Raw genomic sequence first — 14,238 nt, 5'->3', positions numbered from 1 at the left:
ATCTGTCAAAGAATTTGTGGTCATTTTCCTTGGGCGAAATGAATGGGGAAGAAAAGGAAATTCAAGCCTCCAAAGTTCAGCTAAAATAATAAAATTAACAGATGTTTTAAATATTAACTGTTTTCCTAATTGTGACTATATAAAATGAATGAATTATTAATGGTGAGAGACAAAAGAATATGAGCTGTCTAGAGAGGTGGATTCAACAATTCAGTTAAGTATATCTTGCAGACCTGCTCTTTGGAAGAATTTTCTGCCAAATGTATGCTCCAAGGCTCACCTGAGGTGATGCATTAACATTCTGAAAGCTTTTACCTAAACCAATAAATGAAACTCCCTTATTAGCCACAAGCCCTGTAGCCTCAGTAACTCTGCCCATTAATTAACAAAGGAACACAGGAAAAGGTGGGGAGGGGAGAAAGGGCAGGAAAGACAGAGGGCAGAAAAGTCTTTTCACTAGTATTAATTCTCAGCATAACAACAAAAATGAAAACTAGTGATTGATAGGTACTCTTTTCAGAGCAATTTGTTGGAACCACATATTGAAATAACATAAACCAGTTGATCAGTCATATGTATTTGTGTTATTGATGCATCCACTCTTACAATCCTTAGCTGATAAGTATAAATATTTATGTAACATTTATAAATCCTGTTTTGGAAACCATACTTATGGTTAGTGTTAGACTGAAAAAATGTGATGGTAATACTTTGAGTAGATTATAAATATGTTTCCTAATGGTAGTTCAGCTCACACATGTTAATATAAAGGGCAATAATAATGAGCTCATTTTTCCTCTCAGAAAGTAAAGAAATGGCTGGGTTTAAAAGATATACAGCAAATCTGGCAATGAAAAATTTATTAACCAGCAGCATCAGAAACAGATCATTTTTCCCCTTCATACACAACTGATTCATTTGGATAGGAAAATGTCAGACTGAAACACAAAAGCAGCTGGGCAACATTTACGGAGAATGTTGGTTACTCATGCTATAGATGAGTGAATTTAGCAATCTTAATATCTGATAACGGCAGTGTTAGAGAGATTCAATAATTTTCCCACAGAGAAAAATATCAGGAGTGGGAAACCCAAATATCAAGGAGTTCTAGGAATCAGTGATACTAGGAGCCAAAGGTGGATTTTAACTTAGCAATAATGTTTCTTGCCTTATTTGTTATTACAGTATTTGTACCTTCTTCTTGCCCCTAAAAGATGGAAAACTGCTCAGTAATTCTTAAATTGATAGTCCCCAGGGATCCAAAAGGAAAACCAGATGGTTACTGCCTCAAATACTAATGTAAATAATTACCTCAATCCCTCTGGACTCATTCTTCCACTTCCCATTGGAGTAGCTAGTTAGGTTCCCCAGAGACCAAGCTCTGACTCTAAGGAGTTAGGGTTTCTGGTATGGTTATTCCTAAAACATCTTCCACATGCCCCCAATCTAGTACATTCTATGACAGCTTTGAAATAAATTAGTATTAACAAACAAGTATTTACTGAGGAGTCTGTCAAAAGAACATTAGTCCTGGGGACAATTAGGTGGCTCAATGAATTGAAAGCCAGACCCACAGAAGAGAGGTCCTGGATTCAAATTTGACTTCAGACACTTAATCCCCATTATCTAGTCCTTGCCACTTTTCTGCCTTGGAACCAATACACAGTATTGATTCTAAAATAGAAGATAAGAGTTAGAAAAATCAATTCCAATACTATCTTCTCACATTGAGAGGTGTACTTTGCTTATATACACATATAAGGTCCCTGGAGAGAGTGGGTTAAAGTACCAAAGAATTAAGGCATAGATATAGATAATAAGGGCTAAGGTGGACCTAATGACTCTTCTCTTCTTACTATGAGGCCTTTTCTTTTCTTTTTTTTAAAGTTCCTACCAAGTTTGCTTTGGGGTAGGGAATCAGTAGTAAATGGCAAATCTCTCCTCTCATTCAGGTCACAGATCAGTCCATGGCTTGTGTAGGAAGAACTAGTCATTGAACTTCTATACTGGCTACTTATGGTTCTCCGCCCCTCCTCCCCAGCTACTAGTTTATAATCTCCCAATGTCAGTGGCTCCCTAGAAACTTCTCTCTCAGAATCTTTTTTTTCAGAATGTTACTTTTAGATACTTTCAGAATATTACCAAGATATTAAAGAATGAATCAAAAGAACCAAGGGATCACAGATATTGACACTATATGTGTGTGTGTGTGTGTGTGTGTGAGACACAATGATATGAGACACAAGATAGCCACTGACTTTTCCCTGACTTGTAAGCTCACAATAGTTTTTACCTCAGTTACTGCCAGAAAGAAAATGAATAAGAAAAAAGTCCCAAAAGAGAGGCATCTTCAGTTTTATCTCCTCAATGGACAAAAAGACCACCAAGATACCACTGTCTAGAACCAGTCTCCTAAACATTCCTAGATGGAAATGAGTTCATCAAACCTCAGAGTGTTAGATTGGAGCTAGACAAATAATATGGGGAATAATATTCTATTATATAAAACATTCAAGAACAGTAAATCCAAATAGATTTTCATGAACTGGTTCTCATTGATGAGTTCTCCATTGTATAATAACTACATTTATAAAAATAACAGAAAAATATCATTATTTGAGTTATATAATATATGAAGTTGAAAAACAGCATCCATCAGAAAGGCTAATGTTTTATAATTTTGGGCAAGTCACTTCACTGGAACTCAATTCTTTGCTTAATAATAAGAGCCAACATTTACATAGTACTTGATCTGTTCCAGGCACTTTGCTAAGTATTTTACAATTATCATCACTTTCAATCCTCACAGCTTCCCTTGAAGATAGGGACTATAATTATTCCCATTTAACTGATGAAGAAATTGGGACAAGTGGAAATTAATTGACTTGCCAAAGGTTATACAGCTAAGCAGGTGTCTGAGGCTAGATTTGAATTCAGGTTTTTCCACCCTCTAGTCTCTGCATTTTGTCCTCTGTGCTGCCTAGCTTACTAAAATAAGAAGGTTTCAAAGAAAGTCATTCATTGGGAGTACTGGACTAATCCTGGTACTAGAGAAAATGATGATGAAGTACACAAGCCTTCTCTCAAGAAAAAGTATGGGTCTAAGTTGGAGTTGGTTGCATAGACTAATAACACTGGATAACCAGTTTTTCATTTGTGTTGGGTTTTTTTTTTCTTAACAGGCAGAGACCAATTGGGTGGAGTTTAAAGGGGAAGGACTTGGTATAAAAATGAAATCAAAAATGTCATTTTTTAATGGAGATGGACTAGATGGTCACTAAGTTCCTTTTCAGTTTTTCTAAGTCATGTCAATTAACCAAGGATAAATTTTAAATATATATAGTGTGACAAGTCCTTAATAAGATTTGATAAAATACCAAGAATATGTTTATTATGTAGTATTTGCTTTATTCCCCAAATGACCTGTACAATTGTCTATTGAAAATGCTCTCTCCAGTTAGAGCTAGAGATTAACTGTTGAGAGTCTGCTACATGATAATTGATGAATGGCTCTAAGGAGAGAAGTTATGTTGGGGGTGTGCCTTGGACTTCCCCTCTTAAGCCAACCAATACTCACGTCAGACATAGTTATTTGTTGTTGGTTTTTGTTAGTGTTTATTTGATTGTTTTACCAGAGTGAAGCTCTTGCCACAAGACCAATTGTGCTCCTATAATCAAATTCTTAGGTGCCCATAAAGAACTGAATCTGAAAAGGATTCATTCCTTCTATTCACTACAACCCTGCAGAAGTTCCATATTCATAGACACTTATCAGAGAGTAGGAACACACACAGATACACACATACACACATATGGCAATGAAGAATGTATTCAGGGAAAATAAGTATCTAGGACAACTCCAAAATCTGCACAATAAAATTTTATGCCCTTAATATTTTCTGGGGATATTCTGTCCTAGAAATTCTCTGTGGGCAAAACTGTTTCTCTGCTGGTTCATTCTCTTCTGGATTCCACAGAACTCCTGCTGGGCAAAATGACTTCTCTATTATTCTTGGGTCACTGAAGCAAAGTCAAGTTTCTGTTTTTGTTTTTACCCAATTTCTCTTAGTAAGGCACTGAAAAAGTTTTACTCTTTTAGTGAAAATATCTCTGTATAGCCCCCACCAAAATATCTCTAAAGCTCATCTTTCTCTCACCCTTTCCATTCTCTGGGCAAGGGAGGAATAGCTTAGAGATTTGCGGGTCTGTAGATGGTAACAGAGGGCAATAATGATAAACCTGCCCGACTCCTGACCAGAATTCTACTTAGTTCAACTAGCCTCTAAGAGCTATTGTATTCTCTGTCCATAAGGACAGACACCTAAGAGTCTTCCTGGTTTCATACAGGAAGCTTCTCAAGTCTCTCAAATGACAACTTTAAGAATCTGCTCTTTTGCAGACTGGATGCTAGAAGCTATAATGGCAGAGTAAAGGATGCTCTTCTCCCCTGCTTCCTCCACATACATACATACGCACTGTAGCAGTCCACCCCTAGCTATGGGCAAGGGAAACAGTTAGTATGTACAGAGGGGCTTAGAAGAGAGCATGCTCAATCTTGCGCATGGCTAGGAAAGCCTCTGACCCTTGACCCCAGCTTCCCCCAGGTTAGGCAGGAAAACAGGTTTCTTTGTGTTCACCTGGCTAAGAGAAACCACACCAATACCTTGTCGTTAACCAATGATAATCATCCCTATGTATGGCCTCTGGCCAAGCTCCATCTTTAATTCCTTTCCTTATCTACCTCTCCCACCTGGGACCTGGCCTTCAGCCAGACACTTTCTTCTCTCTATCATGTCTCCGATCTGTGTGGTATTAAATTTGGATCTTTGGAAGGGTATAAGCCTTCTGAGTAGTCCACTGATCGGAGTTTTTGCTGTGGCTCCTTTGTAATCAATAAGGCCTGGATTTCTGACTCATTCCTGCCACTTCATATCTCTAAGTTGGCTCCGCCATCCCCCTCGTGGCATCCAGAACTTCTATCCTTCCTCTATCTTCCTACCTTGAGGCTTCTCGCTGGCTCAAGAAGCTTCACACACAAAGAAAATAAACTGCCTCAAAACAAAGGAAAGCAGATGAAATACACTTACCAAGATAAAAAGTGAGAGCAGCCCAAGCAACACAGCTTCTGTGGAACCAAAAGAACTTAGACCAACCTAACACTGCTACTCTGGCAGTGGAAACAAAGCTGCAGAACAAGAAAGAACACAGACTGAGTTGTGTAAGTTGTTGTACAAGTAAGTACAAGTGAGTTGTGTGAGTGAGTAAAGAACACACACAATACAGGTATAAAAGGCAGAGAGAGCAGGGTAGGATACTGACAGCCTAAACCACTCCATGTGGGAAATGAAGTCACAGAAGGCAGGAGAATTGCATCCTCCCACATGTCAGCAGAACACTTGAAGGCACAAAGCATCAGAGTGAGGGACCCATCCAGCCTAAACTGCTATGCACAGGTATTATGCCCACAAAGAGGGCAGGAGCCTAAATAATCCCATGAGGCAAAAGTGGCTGAGGCAGTAAAGTGGCAGAGGAGGGGACATTCTTAGCATGAACCACTCTTGGGTAGCAAAGGCACAGAGGACAGGAAACCTACTCACTCCCACATGACAGCAAAGCATCAGAGGTAGTAAAGCATAGAGCAGCAGAGGGGATGACCAGCCTAGCCTAAGTCATTTTGCACAGGTAACAAAGGTAGAGAGGGAAAGAACCTAGGCACTCTCACATGGCAGTAGAGTTTCTGAAGAACCAGAGACCAGATCTCAGGACCTGATCAGCCCAAGGCATTTGGCAAGGATAGGGAAGCAGTAGAACTAGCTCATCTCATAAAACAGCAAGGAACAAAATAGCTATAAGCCTCTCCAGAGAAAGATTTCAAGGCTATCTCCTCAACAGACACACCATGGAAAACAAGGGAATCTGGGCCTACCCCAAATACCAGAGTCTATAAGCTTGGAGCAGTGCTCCCTCTTCTCCAGGGTCAGAGAAGAATCTCAATAGATTGATAAGATAAAAGGGAAAAATAACTAGAAAAATGAGCAAAAGACAAAGGAAAAATCTGAACTTTGAAAGTTAATTTAGTGATAAGGAAGACCTATAAAAATGGAGATTTGAACCCAGGACTTCAATTCCCAGAAGTCCTTGGTAGTTCCCAGAATTCCCTAAAATCTCACCGGAGATACCCACCTGGGCAGAGAACAAAATGAATATTTAAACTGACTGTACCTCCTACTTGCTCTCTCTCTCTCTCTCTGCTTCCATTTCTAGGCTCACATGTCTCTCTACCAAGCAGGCAAAATGTAGTGAGTAGGTTGCACGTGCTTTCCTTAATTTGTATTTCTTTATTTCTTAATTCTAATAATCTTTAATAAACCTCTAAAAATATAATACTCTTAGTAGAGGAACTAATTTTAATTGTTACAGACCATAATCAAAATCAGAAAAGAAGAATGCCAAAAAGGAAATATATGCAGAAATAAAAGACGACATAAAAGAATGTCAAACCCCAAAAGAGCCCCTTGAAGATGTGAAAGGGAATTTTTTATTCCCTTTGTCTATTTTAAGTTAATCAATTGGGAACTGGAAGCACCCCTATTTAACATTTAGTAAGTCACTAACCAAGAGAGTTCAAACTTATTTAGTCTTTAAGACTTAGTTCTGAAAGACCACAAGTATTGCCCCTGGGGAAGTCCTGGACAAATTGAGAGACTGTGATTGGTTCCTGAGATGTGAAAGCCCACAGTGAAAAGAAGGAGAAACCAGAGAGACGGGAAGTGATGTGGAGAAAACTACTTATAAAAGCCAGCCAAGGGCATTCTAATCAATTCTGCTGCCTTAGAAGCTCTTGTGGAGTGAGGACTTCTGCATCAGTGTCTCTGCATTGGAAGGATTCTTCTGCCTTGGAATTCTATGTTGGAGATCGATTATGTGCAGGTAAGATTGTTGCTAAAGAGACTACCATGACCCCTGGTTGGAAATTGGGACCTAAGGGAGCCTTTGTCTGAGTTGAGCTGGATTTCTTTGGATTGGCAATTATAGGGTATTTAGCTAGGTAATATTTTCCAGATCCTTTGTTTCTCTCTTTACTATCTCTACCCTGCTGTAATAAAACTACTAAAGCTACTAAAATACTAATAGTTTAATTTTTAATTTTTATAAACAGTCACCACAGTAATTCTTTTTTAACTATTATTATTTTTTTCAAATCAAAGTTTTACTTTTTACATTTGGTTACCCAATTTTACTTATTACAAAGGACTTGGAAAAAAGTTAAAAATCAAATAATAAAAGAACTGAGGGAAAAACTCAACAGCTGGTAAAAATAAAAATTTTTGATCAAGAAATCAATCCTCTAAAAGTAGAACAGGCCAAAAAGAAATGGAGGCTCAAAAGGACACTGAAGAAAATAACTCACTAAGGAACAAAATTGACCAAAAGGTAATGAAAAACACTCCTCAACCCCCCCCTCCCAAAACAAACAAAAAACACTGAAGAAAACAACTGCTTAAAGAATAGGATTGACCAAATGGCAAAGGATACACAAAAACTCAAGGAAGAAAACTACTTCCTAAAAAATAGAACTGGACAAATAGAAACTAATGAATCCATAAGACAGGAAAGAGTAAGACAAAATTAAAAGAATTCAAAAGTTGAAGTCTAAAATAATTCACTGGAAAAATAACTAACCTGGAAAATAGATCCAGACAGCCATAATTAAAAAAAATCTGGATAACATATAATAAGAAATCTTCAAGGAAAATTGCCCTGATATACCCCTATAAAAGGTAAAAATAGAAAATTAGAAAAACTACCAATCCTCAAAGAAAGCCCAAAATAAAATTCACTATTACTATCACAGCCAAATTTTAGAACTCTCAGGTGAAGGAAAAGTACTACAAGAATCCAGAAGGAAACAGTTCAAATATTGTGGAGCCACAGTGAGTACTTTGCATAGTAGCTTCTACATTAAAGGACCAGAAGGCATGGAATATGACACTCTGAAAAAGCAAAGGATCTAGGACTTCAACAAAAATTACATATGCAGTAAAACTGAGCATAAACTTCCAGGGCAAAAAAAAAAAATTGAAATTTAGAAAAACTGAGGAACTTTCAAGTTTGCCCACCAAAAACCAAAATTGAAAATAAAATTTGTTAAGCAAACACAACTCCAATAGAAGTATAAAGAGGTAAAGTGAAAATTTAAGTGTTTCAATAAGATTAAATTGAGTATAGTCATACCTGGGATTCAAGAATGAAAAAATCAACAGTTTCATTAAATAAAATGACAAAGTGACAACATAAAATGTATGATATACAGTTACAATTACACTTAATAGGAAATTAATATCTAAGAGTTTCATTTCTCAAATGAAGAACTGGTTCAAATGTATAAGAATAAAAAGCATTCCTCAATCGAAAGATTGTCAAAGGAAATGTACAGGGTGTTCTCAGTGGAAGAAATTAAAATTAACTATTATCATATAAAAATGTTCCAAATCACTATTGATTGGAGGAATGCAAATTGAAATACCTCTGAGATACCAACTCCAACATATGAGATTAGTCAACATGACCAAAAAAAGGAAAATGATGAATGTTGGAGGGTTTATAGGAAAATTTAGAAAGAAATACACTGAAGTTGGAATTATGAAGTGATACAATCAATCTGGAGAGCAATATGGTACCTAGCTCCAAAGGTCATAGAACTGTCCAAACTCTTTTTATACATGTAAAAATTAAATTAGTCTCTAGTAATAGAAATATTATATCTAATGAGGTTTATTAAAGATTATTAGAAATCAAGGAAAAAAGAAATACAAAAGAAGACTTCCAGGTAATCATGGCTGCAAACTAGATGCCACACACTTCCTCTCCCAGGCACCGAATGAAATAGACTACATCAAAGGAGCATAAAAATCACATTTGGAGGAACAGAAGGACTCCCCAGTACTCCCCAGTACCCCACAGAGGCGAAGGTACGTGGGGTTTAAATATTTCCACACTATAATAAGGAGGGAAAGCTTGCACAGAAAAGTGAACTGAGCCACCTTTCCTCCCCCCCTCCCCCACAGCTCCCCCACCAAACCAGAGTGAGCTACCAAAGCTCTCACTGGGACAGCGAGTGAGTGAGGAACGTCTCTGTCAGGGGGGTCACTCCAGGGTCCTTGAGATCTGGGGACTGCCAGGAAAAACACGGGAGAATCCTGCACCAAGCAAAGGGGGCCCAGGGAGCTATACTCGGGGCTTTGAACTGAGAATCTGGGAGGAGCTAAACACCAGGGATGGACCACACGCTGATTATCTGGGCAGAGCTGAATACCTGGGCAGTGTGGCTGTGATCAAAGTCCTGGTGCTCTAAGAAACCTCAGAGGCTGGGAAGAACTAGTCTGAGGCAACCTAAATTCACAGAAAATCCGCCCACATCACCCAGACCCCAGACCAAAAAGGAAAGGGGAATAAAACCACCAAAGGGATGGCTCACATGGCCTCCAGGAAGAAAGGGGAAAAGGTGACTATTGAAAACTTTTATGGTGGAAGTACCCAAGGAAAAGAGGAGATTGAGGATGAAATCCAAAAAAAAAAAAAAATTAGATCATGCCTCACCAAAAAGGAAACTATCAACAAGCTCTGGAAGATCTCAAGCTGGAGCTTACCCAAAAGATGGAAACCTGGAAAGAAAAATGGGAGAAAGAGATCAGCAGTTTGACAGATAAGACTGCTCAATTGGAAAAAGAGCTCGAAGCATCCAATACAAAGGCAGACAAAGCTGAAAAGCAAAACCAATCCCTAAAGACCAGAATTAAGCAACTCGAAGAAAGTGAGATCATAAAACAGCAAGAATCAATAAAGCAAAGCCAAAAAATTAATGAATTAGAAGAAAACACAAAATATCTCACTGAAAAAGTCACAGACCTGGAAAACAGAGGAAGAAGAGACAACCTCAGAATTTTCGGTCTCCCAGAAAAACCAGAGATAAACAATAATCTCGATGTTATTCTACAGGAGATCATAGAAGTAAATTGCCCACAGGTTCTGGAGCAAGAGGGCAAAATAGAAATGGAAAGGGTTCAAAGAACACCCTCTATACTAAATCCCCAAAAGAAAACCCCTAGGAATGTAATTGCCAAATTCAAGAGCTTCCAAGAAAAGAAGAAAATCCTACAAGAAGCCAAGAAGAGGAGCTTCAGATATAGGGGGGCTCTCATAAGGATCACATAGGACTTAGTGGCTAACACACTAAGAGACTGCAAAGCATGGAACATGATATTTAGAAAGGCAAGAGAGCTGGGTCTCCAACCAAGAATCAACTACCCAGCAAAACTGACTATATACTTCCAGGGGAAAGTATGGGCATTCAACAAAATAGAAGATTTTCAAGCATTTGCTAAGAAAAGACCAGAACTTAGTGAAAAATTTGATATCCAAGCACAGAAAGCAACAGAAACATGAAAAGATAAATATGAAAGAAAGGGAAAAGGAGATAAATCTTATCTTTTTCTTTAAGTCAAACTCTATTCTATATGGATTACATTTACATCAAATTGTATATATTAATATGTGGGGGAAATGTTTTGTGTAACTCTAAAAAATTGTATGCATCATAAAAGTTGTTAGAAGAAACATGCATAGGGAAAGATTGGGGCATTAAGAAGATTTGGGGAAATTGTGGGCAAAAAAAGTGAAAGGGAGGGGGGAACCATCGATAACACTAAGATTTACTTCAAGAAATAGGGGGGGACTTAATAGAATAATCTTTCCCATATAAAGATACACTGGGAAGGAGAGGGGAAGAACTCTCATAGGAGAAGGAGAGGAAGAGAGCATGAAGTGGAATTACTTAAACCTTACTCTCAGTGAAATCAACTCTGAGGGGACTAGGGGGACTGACCTAAAGTAAATCACTGGTTCAAAAGGATATAGCTAAAGAAGAAAGGTCAGAACTATGGGAAGATATCAAAATACCAGCGAATCCACAAGTGACAATCATAACTTTGAACATGAATGGGATGAACTCACCCATAAAACGTAGACAAATAGCATATTGGATTAGAACCCAAAACCCTACCATTTTTGTCTTCAAGAAACACATATGAGGCGGGTTGACACTCACAGGGTTAGAATTAAAGGTTAGAATAAGACCTTTTGAGCCTCAACTGATAGAAAGAAGGCAGGAGTTGCAATCATGATATCTGACAAAGCCAAAGCAAAAATAGACCTGATCAAAAGGGATAGGGAAGGTAAATATATTCTGTTAAAAGGGAGTATAGACAATGAGGAAATATCACTAATCAACATGTATGCACCAAATAGTATAGCATCCAAATTTTTAATGGAAAAACTAGGAGAATTGAAGGAGGAACTAGACAGTAAAACCATATTAGTGGGAGACTTGAACCAACCACTATCAAATTTAGATAAATCAATCCAAAAAATAAACAAGAAAGAGGTAAAAGAAGTGAATGAAATCTTAGAAAAATTAGAGTTAATAGACATATGGAGAAAAATAAATAGTGACAAAAAGGAATACACCTTCTTTTCAGCACCACATGGCACATTCACAAAAATAGATCATACACTAGAACTATTGACCTAATAAATAAGACTAGAAGCTGGTACTTTGAAAAAACAGACAAAATAGACAAAGTACTGGTCATTATTTCAGTAACCTAGTGTATGATCTATTTTTGTGAATGTGCCATGTGGTGCTGAAAAGAAGGTGTATTCCTTTTTGTCACTATTTATTTTTCTCCATATGTCTATTAACTCTAATTTTTCTAAGATTTCATTCACCTCTTTTACCTCTTTCTTGTTTATTTTTTGGATTGATTTATCTAAATTTGATAGTGGTTGGTTCAAGTCTCCCACTAATATGGTTTTACTGTCTATTTCTTCCTTCAATTCTCCTAGTTTTTCCATTAAAAATTTGGATGCTATACTATTTGGTGCATACATGTTGATTAGTGATATTTCCTCATTGTCTATACTCCCTTTTAACAGAATATATTTACCTTCCCTATCCCTTTTGATCAGGTCTATTTTTGCTTTGGCCTTGTCAGATATCATGATTGCAACTCCTGCCTTCTTTCTATCAGTTAAGGCCCAAAAGGTCTTACTCCATCCTTTAATTCTAACCTTGTGAGTATCAACCTGCCTCATAAGTGTTTCTTGAAGACAACATATAGTAGGGTTTTGGGTTCTAATCCAATCTACTATTTGTCTATGTTTTATGGCTGAGTTCATCCTATTCATGTTCAAAGTTATGATTGTCACTTGTGGAATTCCTGGTATTTTGATATCTTCTGTAGTTCTGACCTTTCTTCTTTAGCTATATCCTTTTGAAGCAGAGATTTACTTTAGTTCAGTCCCCCTAGTCCCCTCCCTTGAGAATTTTCCCTTTCTAGCCCCTCCCTTTTTATGCTCCCTTCCCCTCCCCCCTCTCCTTCCCTTGCTTTTTTATACTCGCTCCCCCTCCCCCTCCTTAATTTCCCTTTCTTTCTTACCCTGTAGGATAAGATAGAATTCAGGATCCCACTGGATCTAGATATTCTTCCCTCTCAGAGTTGATTTCACTGAGAGTAAGGTTTAAATAATACCACTTCATGCTCTCTTCCTCTCCTTCTCATATGAGAAATCTTCCCCTCCCCTTCCCATGTGTATTTTTGTATGGGAAAGATTATTCTATTTAGTCCCCCCCCAATTTCTTGAAGTAAGTCTTAGTATTGTCAAAGCTTCCCCCCCTCCCTTTTCCTTTCTTTGTCCTCCCTTTCACCAAATCTTCTTGATGCCCCAATCTTTCCCTATGCATGATTCTTCTAACTACTCTCATCGTATATACAATTTTTGAGAGTTACACAATACAATTTCCCCACATATTAATATATATAATTTGATGTAAATATAGTCCTTATAGAAGAGAGTTTGACTTAAAGAAAAAGATAAGATTTATCTCCTTTTCCCTTTCCTTCATATTTATCTTTTCATGTTTCTCTTGCTTTCTGTGCTTGGACATCAATTTTTCCACTAAGTTCTGGTCTTTTCTTAGCAAATGCTTGAAAATCTTCTATTTTGTTGAATGCCCATACTTTCCCCTGGAAGTATATAGTCAGTTTTGCTGGGTAGTTGATTCTTGGTTGGAGACCCAGCTCTCTTGCCTTTCTAAATATTGTGTTCCATGCTTTGTGGTCTCTTAGTGTGTTAGCCACTAAGTCATGTGTGATTCTTATGGGACACCCCCTATATCTGAAGCTCCTCTTCTTGGCTTCTTGTAGGATTTTCTCCTTTTCTTGGAAGCTCTTGAATTTGGCAATTACATTCCTGGGTGTTGGCTTTGGGGGATTTAGTATAGAGGGTGTTCTATAAACCCTTTCTATTTCTATTTTGCCCCCTTGCACCAGAACATGTGGGCAATTTTCTTCTATAATCTCCTGTAGTATAGCATCTAAATTTTTGTTTATCTCTGGTTTTTTGGGCAGACCAATAATTCTCATGTTGTCTCTTCTTCCTCTGTTTTCCAGGTCTGTGATTTTTTCAGTGAGATATTTTGTGTTTTCTTCTAATTCATTAATTTTTTGGCTTTGCTTTATTAATTCTTGCTGTTTTGCATGCTCACTGTCTTCTAGTTTCTTAATTCTGGTCGTTAGGTACTGGTTTTGCTTTTAAGCTTTGTATGTCCTTCTATTAGATGCTTCTAGCTCTTTCTCCAATTGTGAAGTCTTGTCTATCAGACTGCTGATCTCTTTCTCCCATTTTTCTTTCCAGAAGGTTTCCATCTTTTGGGTAAGCTCCAATTTCAGTTCTTCCAGAGCTTGTGGATAATTTCCATTTTGGGAGGCATGTTTTGATTTTGTTTGAGTTTCATCCTCTTTCTCTTCTTTTCCTTGGGTACTCCCGCCATAAAAGTTTTCAATAGTCACCTTTTTCCCTTTCTTCCTGGAGGCTTGATTTTGGGCCATGTGAGCCATTCATTTGGTGGTTTTATTCCCCTTTCCTTTTTTGTCTTGGGTCTGGGTGATATGGGCGGGTTTTCTGTGAATTTAGGTTGCCTCAGACTAGTTTTTCCCAGCCTCTGAGCGTGGGCCCCTGTGCTCAGAGTGGCCACCCCTTTGCTCCACGCAGCCTCTCAGCGCAACTGCCCCTTTGCTCCGCACAGCCTCTCAGTATGGCCTCACATTTGCTCAGCACAGCCTCTCAGCATGGCCGCCCCTTTGCTCAGTGAAGCCTCTCAGCATGGTCGCCCCTTTG

At 38.0% G+C, this 14,238-nt stretch overlaps 1 long non-coding RNA gene across 1 annotated transcript in view; it reads left to right on the top strand.

The window, feature by feature from the left end:
• The window catches only part of LOC103106099 (uncharacterized), a 35,541-nt gene that overhangs the window by 8,155 nt on the left and 13,148 nt on the right, over positions 1-14,238 (top strand). The window lies entirely within an intron of this gene.

The sequence above is a fragment of the Monodelphis domestica genome, chromosome 8 (assembly GCF_027887165.1).
Source record: "Monodelphis domestica isolate mMonDom1 chromosome 8, mMonDom1.pri, whole genome shotgun sequence".
NCBI classification, from domain to species: Eukaryota; Metazoa; Chordata; class Mammalia; order Didelphimorphia; family Didelphidae; genus Monodelphis; species Monodelphis domestica.
This window is presented reverse-complemented; position numbering and strand designations above follow the sequence as displayed.